We start from the raw sequence: 10,353 nt of genomic DNA on the forward strand, positions 1-10,353 counted from the left end.
GATAATCAGAGCAGGAACTAGAATATACAGGATGGGGGCTAGATAATATGAGCTGGAACTAGAATATACAGAATGGGGGCTAGATAATATGAGCTGGAACTATAATATAAAGGATGGGGGCTAGATAATATTAGCTGAAACTAGAATATATAGAATGGGGGCTAGATAACATGAGTTCGAACTAGAATATAAAGGATGGGGCTAGATAACATGAGCTGGAACTAGAATATACAGGATGGGAGCTAGATAATATTAGCTGGAACTAGAATATACAGAATGGGGACTAGATAATATGAGTTGGAACTAGAATATAAAGGATGGGGCTAGATAATATGAGCTGGAACTAGAATATAATGTATAGTGGCTAGATAGTATTAGCTGGAACTAGAATATAAAGGATGGGGCTAGATAATATGAGCTGGAACTAGAATATAAAGGATGAGAGCTAGATAACATGAGCTGGAACTAGAATATAAAGAATGGGGGCTAGATAAAATGAGCTGGAACTAGAATATAAAGGATGGGGGCTAGATAATATGAGCTGAAACTAGAATATACAGGATAAGGGCTAGATAATATTAGCTGGAACTAGAATACACAGGATGGGGGCAAGATAATATTAGCTGGAACTAGAATATAAAGGATGGGGGCTAGATAATATTAGCTGGAACTAGAATATACAGGATGGGAGCTAGATAATATGAGCTGGAACTAGAATATAAAGGACGGGGACTAGATAATATGAGCTGGAACTAGAATATAAAGGATGGTGACTAGATAATATTAGCTGGAACTAGAATATACAGGATGGGGGCTAGATAATATGAGCTGGAACTAGAATATACAGAATGGGGGCTAGATAATATGAGCTGGAACTATAATATAAAGGATGGGGGCTAGATAATATTAGCTGAAACTAGAATATACAGAATGGGGGCTAGATAACATGAGTTGGAACTAGAATATAAAGGATGGGGCTAGATAACATGAGCTGGAACTATAATATACAGGATGGGAGCTAGATAATATTAGCTGGAACTAGAATATACAGAATGGGGACTAGATAATATGAGTTGGAACTAGAATATAATGTATAGTGGCTAGATAATATTAGCTGGAACTAGAATATAAAGGATAGGGCAAGTAATATGAGCTGGAACTAGAATATAAAGGATGAGGGCTAGATAACATGAGCTGGAACTAGAATATAAAGGATGGGGGCTAGATAAAATGAGCTGGAACTAGAATATAAAGGATGGGGGCTAGATAATATGAGCTGGAACTAGAATATACAGGATAAGGGCTAGATAATATTAGCTGGAACTAGAATATAACAACTTTCTCTTTATAGACGCAACAGATAGAATTGATTAGTAGCGATCAAAAGCGCATATTTTTCGCCCATACCCCATACCCCCTTTCAGTTTTTGCGAACACTCCCTTTAACGACCACCGCATTGTATTCGGAATTCTTAGGGTTTCTATTTAATGTAATATCTAGATTGTTTTCAAGTAATAGATTTCATATTTCTGTTGAAAGAAAGAAAAATGCTGATCCTCGCACTTTCTTCTTTTTTCTTTTTTTCCTTTTCTTTCAAGTATATACTTATTTTATCTTCACTGTTCATTAAACATTCTCGCAATAATTACTCGGATAAGCTTTCAAATTTTTTTCTTCATAACAGTATTGTTTGGCTCCATTTTTCTAAGAAACGATTTTGTCTTCCGAACGATCAGGATTTTGAAAAATGACTTTGATTGTTTCTTTAGTGACAAAAAAATATTGAAAACAAAAAAATTGTTTTTGAAATGAAAGAAACAAATTAGAGATAGTTTTTGAAAAGAAAAACGATTCTTTTTTAAAACGACAGTTTTCAAAACGAATTTTCAAAGGTAAGAAAAAAGAGTATTTTTAAAACGGAACGATTGTTAAACAAAAATTGTTTTCAAACTGATCGTTTTTCGAAAGAATAAACAATCCGTTGTTCGAAATTGAAAACGATTGATTTGAAACAAAAATCGACTTTTCCTTAAAATGTATATGGATCAAAGTATCAAAACTTGCTATAATTTTGTTATGGCCATGTTATGGTCATAACAAATTAACAAAATTGACTTTTTAAAGATAACATTCATAAACCATGCTTATTCAGAAAAGTGTTTTAAATAATTTTACTATTTTTTTGGGTCAAAAGCTATTGTTTTGTTTTTGCAAAACTCAAGGTATTGACGTTACATTTTTTGGTTTCAAAAACTTAAAACTAACACTCAGTTCAGCTGTTTCTTGATTAAACAAAGTCGTTAAAATAAAATGAAAAGATTATTTAAAGAATGTCTATAACTTTGAAATGGATTTATCTATTTAAAATTAAATTTTCATAAATTCAATTACTAGGTTAGAAGCAAACAGTTTCTTCGTATCAACTGTGCTTTTTTAAATATTTGAAAATTGTGCGTCAGTTGTTTGTTGCAATCAATGACCTGCCTTTGTAAAAAACCGGTTCTTACTGGACCTGTAGAAGTGAGAACTTGTATGCTGAGTATCGTTCATCTTGAACTCTTGAACTCTATATCAGATTTAGGCACATTTAATTTTAGGATTAATGCTTGATCAATTTAATTAATCCCTAGATCTTCAAAAGATAAATGGGATCAAGGCTTGATCACGGAATTCCAAACACGATTTTTACATAAATGCGATTTATGCAATCCCTATATCTTTTATCCTGATGGCTTAAACCTTCGATATTTCAAACATGGATTATGTGTTTTAACAGAATTCATACATAGTTTAAAATATCAGAGGTCTATGACGTTGGCCGTTTCAAAGATCGGAAATCGGAGATAAGAAAATCGGAGTTTGTGACAAAGACTCAATTCCTGAGTGAGATTTAATGAACAAATTTTTATAAAGAAAGATTTTTTCTCAGTAAATGCTAAAATTGAATTTTGATTTGGGTCCATTTGAATATAATTCCTGTTTTACCAGGGGATAGGTTCATGCCCTGTCAGCATATTTTAAACAGAAATAAAGAATACTTGAATGGAATTATTTCTTTATTTGGTCTTGTTAAGAGGTTCTCAGGGAAGTTTTCCCAAAAATAAAAGAAGGTGATGTAGCGACGCAAAAAACCGTTTGTTTGTATCCAATAAAGGTCAAAACTGCTAAACTGATCAAGCCTTTTTTTGTGGAAACTCACATGACCAAGAAAAGGTTAAACAATGTTGCCTCTTTAAAATTTTGATTTGTCAAAGTTTACTTGAAATCCACCAATAAAAACAGAAAGCCTCTAGTTTTATTTATAAAAGCAGATTTTTCTTCTGAAATTAAATAATCAGAATTTCTGTTCCTGTCATCTAACTTTGAATTTTTATCCTAAATTAAACCTAACAAGCTAAAACAAGCTCTAATTAGCAAAACTCATTTTTTATCATTTTACCTTGTTTTGTTGCTTTCAAATTCTACATTGTATTTCCTAAAGGGGCTGTAGACACAATTTCAAGTGAGTAGTTTACAACCCTTTAAACCTTTAAAGGGTACCGTTTAAAAAAATGTAAAATTCTGGTAATTTCCCTTTAATAATTTCTTTAATAACCGCTTCTACAGAGAAACCTCAGTAAAAAATTATGAATTTTCAGTTGATCAGATTATCACGGATTAATCCTTGATTAGACAATTGTGAATCGAACATATCCCACTCTATAAATTGAGGCTCATATGTATAACAGTACGTCTATAACAGTCTCCTAAAAAAAGGAAGAATCAAGGTTATAATGCAAAGAAAGTTAATTGAAGTTGCGTATACTCTGCGTACATATTGAAACCAGCTCTCTCTGGGCGGAATTTGTAAACTTTAGTATCCGAGGAGGTTAAAAGCATTAAATTTTGATAATTTTGATAATTCGCATAATAGTTTCCGAGACCAGAATATTTCATAAAGGTTTACGGCGTGACGGAGTTTATTCAATATTTAGAAATTATATATTTAACCTTCTGCGGTGGAAAAATACTTTAGCGCGGTTTGGTTTTCTTTATTTTAGTATTTAGTGATATTATTATACTTAGTGTTGGCAGAAGGGGAGGAGGGGGGGGGGGCATATAGTTTGCAAGGTAAATATCAGGTTTAAATGTTGTTTATTTTGTTCATCAGGATATGACGAGAACCTAATATATGCAGGGCAAACGGAGCAGGGTTAATTCTGTTAAAAACTGTAAATAGGGTTCTGCTAGATACTGGAGTAGGGTTCTGCAAGGCACTGGAGTAGAGTTCTATTAGGAACAGGAGTAGGGTTCTATTAACAACTGGAGTAGGATTCTGTTAGGATCTGGAGTAGGGTTTATTAGGATGTGGAGTAAGGTTCTACTAGAAACTGGATTAGGGTTCTATTTGAAACTGCAGTAGGGTTCTATCAGAAACTGGAGTAGGGTTCTATAGAAACTGGAGTAGAATTCTTTTAAGAACTGAAGTAGGGTTCTATTATAAACTGGAGTAAGGTTCTATTAGGACCTGAAGTAAGGTTCTACTAAAAACTGGAGTAGGTTTCTACTAAAAACTGGAGTAGGGTTCTACTAGAAACTGGAGTAACGCTCTATTAGAAACTTGAGTAAGGTTATACTAGAAACTGGAGTAGGGTTCTACTAGAAACTGGAGTACGGTTCTATTAGAAACTGGAGTAGGGTATTATTAGAAACAGGAGTAGGTTATATTAGAAACTAAAGTATCATTAGAATCATACTAAGAGTGGGGTTCTTTTATACAAGAACAACCATCAACTTTGGAGTGGGTTTCTTTATACAGGAGAGCCTAGAGTAGGTTTCTATAATACAAGAGAACCTGAAGTAAGGTTCTATTATACAGGAGAACCTGGAGTATGGTTCTATTACACAATAGAACCTGAAGTAGGGTTCTTTTATGCAGGAGAACCTGGAGTAGGGTTCTATACTACAAGAGAACCTGAAGTAGGGTTCTATTATACAGGAGAACCTGGAGTAGGGTTCTATTATACAGGAGAACCTGAAGTAGGGTTTTAATTTTCAGGAGAACCTGGAGCAGGGTTCTATTATACAGAAGAACCTGAAGTAGGGTTTTAATTTTCAGGAGAACCTGGAGTAGGGTTCTATTATACAAGAGAACGTGGAGTAGGGTTCTCTTATTCAAGAGAACATAGAGTTCCCCGGTATCCGGGTAAGGCCGGAGGCTGGTTGTGAGAGGCTGCAGAGGTTGAAGGAATACTTGGATATAGCATCATTTCTCCTCCGGCTCAGCTCCTGATATATTCTTCCAGCCTCTTCTTTTCATTCTAATAGTTGGTAATACACTATAGTGGGGGGAAGTGGGGGTGCAAGGATATTTGAGGCTGATTATGGATTATTTTATAATGTTGACAGCTTAGAGCTTTCGTATTATTTACATTCAGTACAGCTGATAGCACAGTATAGAGAACTACAGGTGGATAATACTTTTATAGAAACTTTGTAATTGTTCCCTTGTATAGGGGGACATGCACTACACATGTGTTTATGTTTAATATGTTGCATATCTTAACAAGTACGATGTTACAATACATTAATTTTTTTTAACGTTTTCATTATTGTTTAATAATGTAAAGACACATTTTATATATATACATGCAACGTAACTTAACATAATATACATTTTTGTATTCAAAGTTACACGTTCATGTTACAAAATTTATACTATTTGTATTTATACATAAATGTTACATGGTATCAAATATGTTACATGCATTTGTATTCACTGATATACAAATATGCTACTTAATATCAAATGTGTTACATGGTATACAGCATTTGTATTTAATGATAGACAAATATGTTACTTAGTATCAAATATGTTACTTATACTATAGTATAACAGTATTTTTGTTTAATGTTATACAAATATGTTACTTAGTATAACAGCATTTGTATTTGATGATTTATAGATATGTTACTTAGTATAACAGTATTTGTATTTAATAATATACAAATATGTTACTTAGTATAACAGCATTTGTATTTAATGATATACAAATATGTTACTTAATATAACAGTATTTTTGTTTAATGTTATACAAATATGTTACTTAGTAATACATGCATGATACATTTATATAAGCATTTGATAACTAAGTGCTTCAAACTCTAAATGTCTGATCCCAAGAAATCGTTGATATTTAAAATTTCGACTACTTAATCTAGATAGTTTGAAGTAGTCTGGTTACAATAATATAAGGATTAGAAAATCAAAGAATTTATAACATAAATCAATAGTTTCCTTCTTTTGCTTTTCATAAATTAGTTGATTTTGCAAATTAAAAATCATACAAAACTTAAAAATTGCTAGAAAATTAAGTTTTATAATATTTAATATATTTTCATTTTTAAAATAACGTGACGTAAATCGTTTGTGTTGTAAAATTAAAATGTTCTGCTTCAAAAAGTTTTTTTTTGGTAATTTACAGAAAATAGTTTCACATACCAGATATTTTACACTTGTTTCAAATTGCATAAAATAATTCATAGATTTTATCATACACCTTTATATGGTCATTTTTTTTTATAAATTCATATAGCTCCCTGATAATACCTGAAACATATTTCTATAAAATGTACAAGTTTATATTTATTGTTAATACAATTTCAAATTTAGAATGCTAATCACATTCAAAGCTGCAAAACTTTACACATATTTGAAATTAAACTGTTATTTTTATATACACAAAAAGTCAATACAATGATTTCCCCTTGCGGATATTTTGCGCCTTCTTTTTTTATTGCAATAAACTCAAATTTTTAAATCTTTTTATCTTTGTAACCTAATGGTCACTCCTGTATGCCGAATTTAGTACATACAGTAGCGCATTAGTTTGTTGTCTATTCTGAACCAATAGAAATTATAGTATAGTAACATTTATCTTTCTATATATCTCACCAATCAGAGTTATGAATCCTTCAATCGGCGCTATCAGTAAATGGAAATATTTAAGTCTAGTGAAACTATAGTTTGGTGTAAATCTTAGATATTTCAAACTTATATATTTAATTTCATGGTTTGAAATATTTAATATCTACGACATCGGGTTGAAACATAGGGATAGACTTTGTGTTTCTTTTACTGTTAAATTGTTTCTTTGCATCCAATAACACACCAATAGCTAAACCTATCAGGACCATATAACACACCAATAGCTAAACCTATCAGGACCATATAACACACCAATAGCTAAACCTATCAGGACCATATATTTTTGGTGCAACTAACATGATCCCAGAGAAGCTAGGATAAGCACCAATTGAAATTTGAAAAACTTCGTTTAAAAACAAATTTGGTTTTTATAAAGATTTCATAACTCCGCCATTAAAAACAAAAAATCCACCAAATTTTCATAGTTTTTTTTTATTAAGTAAAAGAGAGGCATAAAGTCATTTTATGGTAATAATATAAAATGCATGAACTTTCATGACAAACAAATTGAATAATGAACATAAGTCTTATGTAAGAATACATATGATTACACATCATTGATATTACGGGAATAATGTATATATTGTGTATTGTGTCTTAATCCTTTATATCTATGTATTTATAGTGGATACTTTAGATTAAGTATGTAAGTACATGTATACATATTATATCTTAGTACAGGGTGTCCCAAAAACATCGGAATAAAGAGACAAATTCGAGATCGTCTTTGTTAAGAATCAGCGATGTACAATTTCTAAATAAAGATACGTCTGCCAGAGTATATTTTATGTATACAGAGGCCGAATTTAAAGAATTTGAGCTGAGGCTTAAATTTAAGACACGGCTCAAATATGGTTTGTTCCAATTAAAATAAGGCGCTCAATTGAAACCGCTTTTTAGCGGATTTAAGACGAGGCTCAAAGTCATTAAATTCGGACACAGTACAATTATTGTTATTCAGCAAATCGTTGTTTTATCTATTTTATTTCTAACAGAAATTTATCAATTTACTAAGTACCGGGTTTCCCACGAAACATGACAGTTGGTAAATAGTTTTGAATGTCTTCTTCCATATACAATACTAGATATTAAAGACTTTTTACAGCTTTAAAAAAAATCTTTTACACAAATTCTTTGAAATCCATTTTACTGTAATATGACTGCCATGTAATATTGTTAATTATTCTCCTTGGTATCAGACAAATAATGAAAGAGGACATTTTAAACTACTCACTGTCATATTTCGTAGGATACCCTGTACACCAGTATATTATTTATACATAAATAAAAAATTCTTAACTCTAGCAAACAAAACATCTACGGTTTACAGTTTTCCTGGTAGCAATCCCCATAATAAATCAAAAAATCATTTACAAAGACGAAATCAAAATCGTCACTGAATTCCCATATGTTTTTTGGGAAACCCTGTATATAACTTTACAAGGTATATTGACCGGAATTAAATGAATGCCGAAGAAAAATTACCAAAGTTATTGAATAAAATGTTCGCTAAAAATGACAGGAGGTATGAAGCTATTAACTCAGATTAACATTTTTCAAATCATGAAATTATTTTTATTTCCATCTTGTTTTTGTAATAACAAAATTATAATGCAGTGGGACTTATAAAAATGTGAACTAGGAAGATTACATGTTTTTTCTATTGGTATAAAGTAAATAATTTGCACAGTAAAAAATCTACATTTTCACAGCAAAATTGTTGTGTCTAGTGTTCATTGAACTTTTTAAAATCATAATTTAAAGGGACTGCAAAATGAAAAGGGGTGTAGGCTGAAACCTAAGCATTTTAGGAGCATTCAGATCCTGTCTCGAGAAATTGATATAAAACTGAGTCAAATTATACGAAAATCTATAATCTATAATATAAAATTATGCATAAAATTTTTTATATTTAAGGATCCTTTGGATATGAAACACAAAATCTTCAAAAAAGACTGAATTCATAAATGTTATGTTCATGTTTAACATTGGAGTATTTCTTTACAAGTTGTAAACTTAGGCCTACGTAGCCCACCCTGTGAACGAAGATAAGCATTAAGCAGTCTGTGTAGTCTGTGGGTATAACTATTAAGAAACGTCACAACACGTTCGATTTTGCATAATTTCGGGATAGTTTTATTGAGTCATTTTTTGCATATATATTCTGTTAGGGTCAACATTTAACATTTAGTGAGAAATGTTCAGAATTAACAATTTTAAAACATTTGCTTTTTTAGAACTATGCAAAATGGTGAAAATAATTGCAATATATGCAATTATTTAGGTTGAGTGTCGTTATGGTTGATAAGCTGCCTACATCAATATATGCAATTATTTAGGTTGAGTGTCGTTATGGTTGATAAGCTGCGACCAGATGAGTTGGCTGCCTACAAATCTGCATTTGATATGTTTAAATTAATGAAATATATAATTGTAAACAAAGATAAACTAAAGCTGTTAAATAAAACCCAACACAACTATTCAACAACAAACGTTTTGACCGTATACAATTTGTCCGGAATTTATTAGGGCACAAGTCAGCTGGGTTAAATTAGAACTGTCTGATGAGAATTAGATTAAGTTAGTCCTCTGGGATAAAACAAAGTTTGTTGTTTATAATTGATTAATATTAGATTTTCTGCACACAAAAGCTATTGAATGAGATATCGCTAAACCGTATAACAGGTTGACTTTTATTTTGTTGATATCTCAATGGCCGAGAGCAGATTTCTTTGTGACGTCGGATTGAATTAAGCTTTAAAGTTGTTCAAAAAAAAATAACTTAATCCGTTTCACTAAAATGACACAGATTAACGCTTTTGTCAGAGAATACCAATACAATAGTTACTATCTCAGGTCTCTAGTTCAAAGCTGCAGAGTTCGTACACCAATGTACCGTTTTACATTACAGTTTAACATATTTTTCATATTCACCCTTTCTTTATTTTGATTATTTATATCATTAGGTGCAGAATATTTGTACTGTTGTACAGATATTTATATCATTACGTGCAGAATATTTGTACTATTGTACAGATAGTATATCATTATATGCAGAATACTTGTACACAGCAATGTTTTTTATTGTCTCTAGAGTTGTTTTGTGCAGGTAGAACAGCATACTTGATATTGCAACTGATTTATAGACTTTGTCTGGGACATACAGGGTTACCCACAAAGGATAAGACTTTTATGACAACCTGAAACTGTATACAACTATGGTTTCTGCTGGAAATACAGTCTAACAATGGTAAATTAGAAGGTTTGGATGTGATAAAACAGGTTTAGAGCTGAGCCTGCAGGCAACCATAACTGTGAGAAAACAGACTGAATAAATTCCCTGTCTTATCCTTTGTGGGGAACCCTGTATCATTCTCTTGAGACA

This window comes from Eurytemora carolleeae, unplaced genomic scaffold, assembly GCF_000591075.1.
Source record: "Eurytemora carolleeae unplaced genomic scaffold, Eaff_2.0 scaffold225, whole genome shotgun sequence".
Lineage (NCBI taxonomy): Eukaryota > Metazoa > Arthropoda > Copepoda > Calanoida > Temoridae > Eurytemora > Eurytemora carolleeae.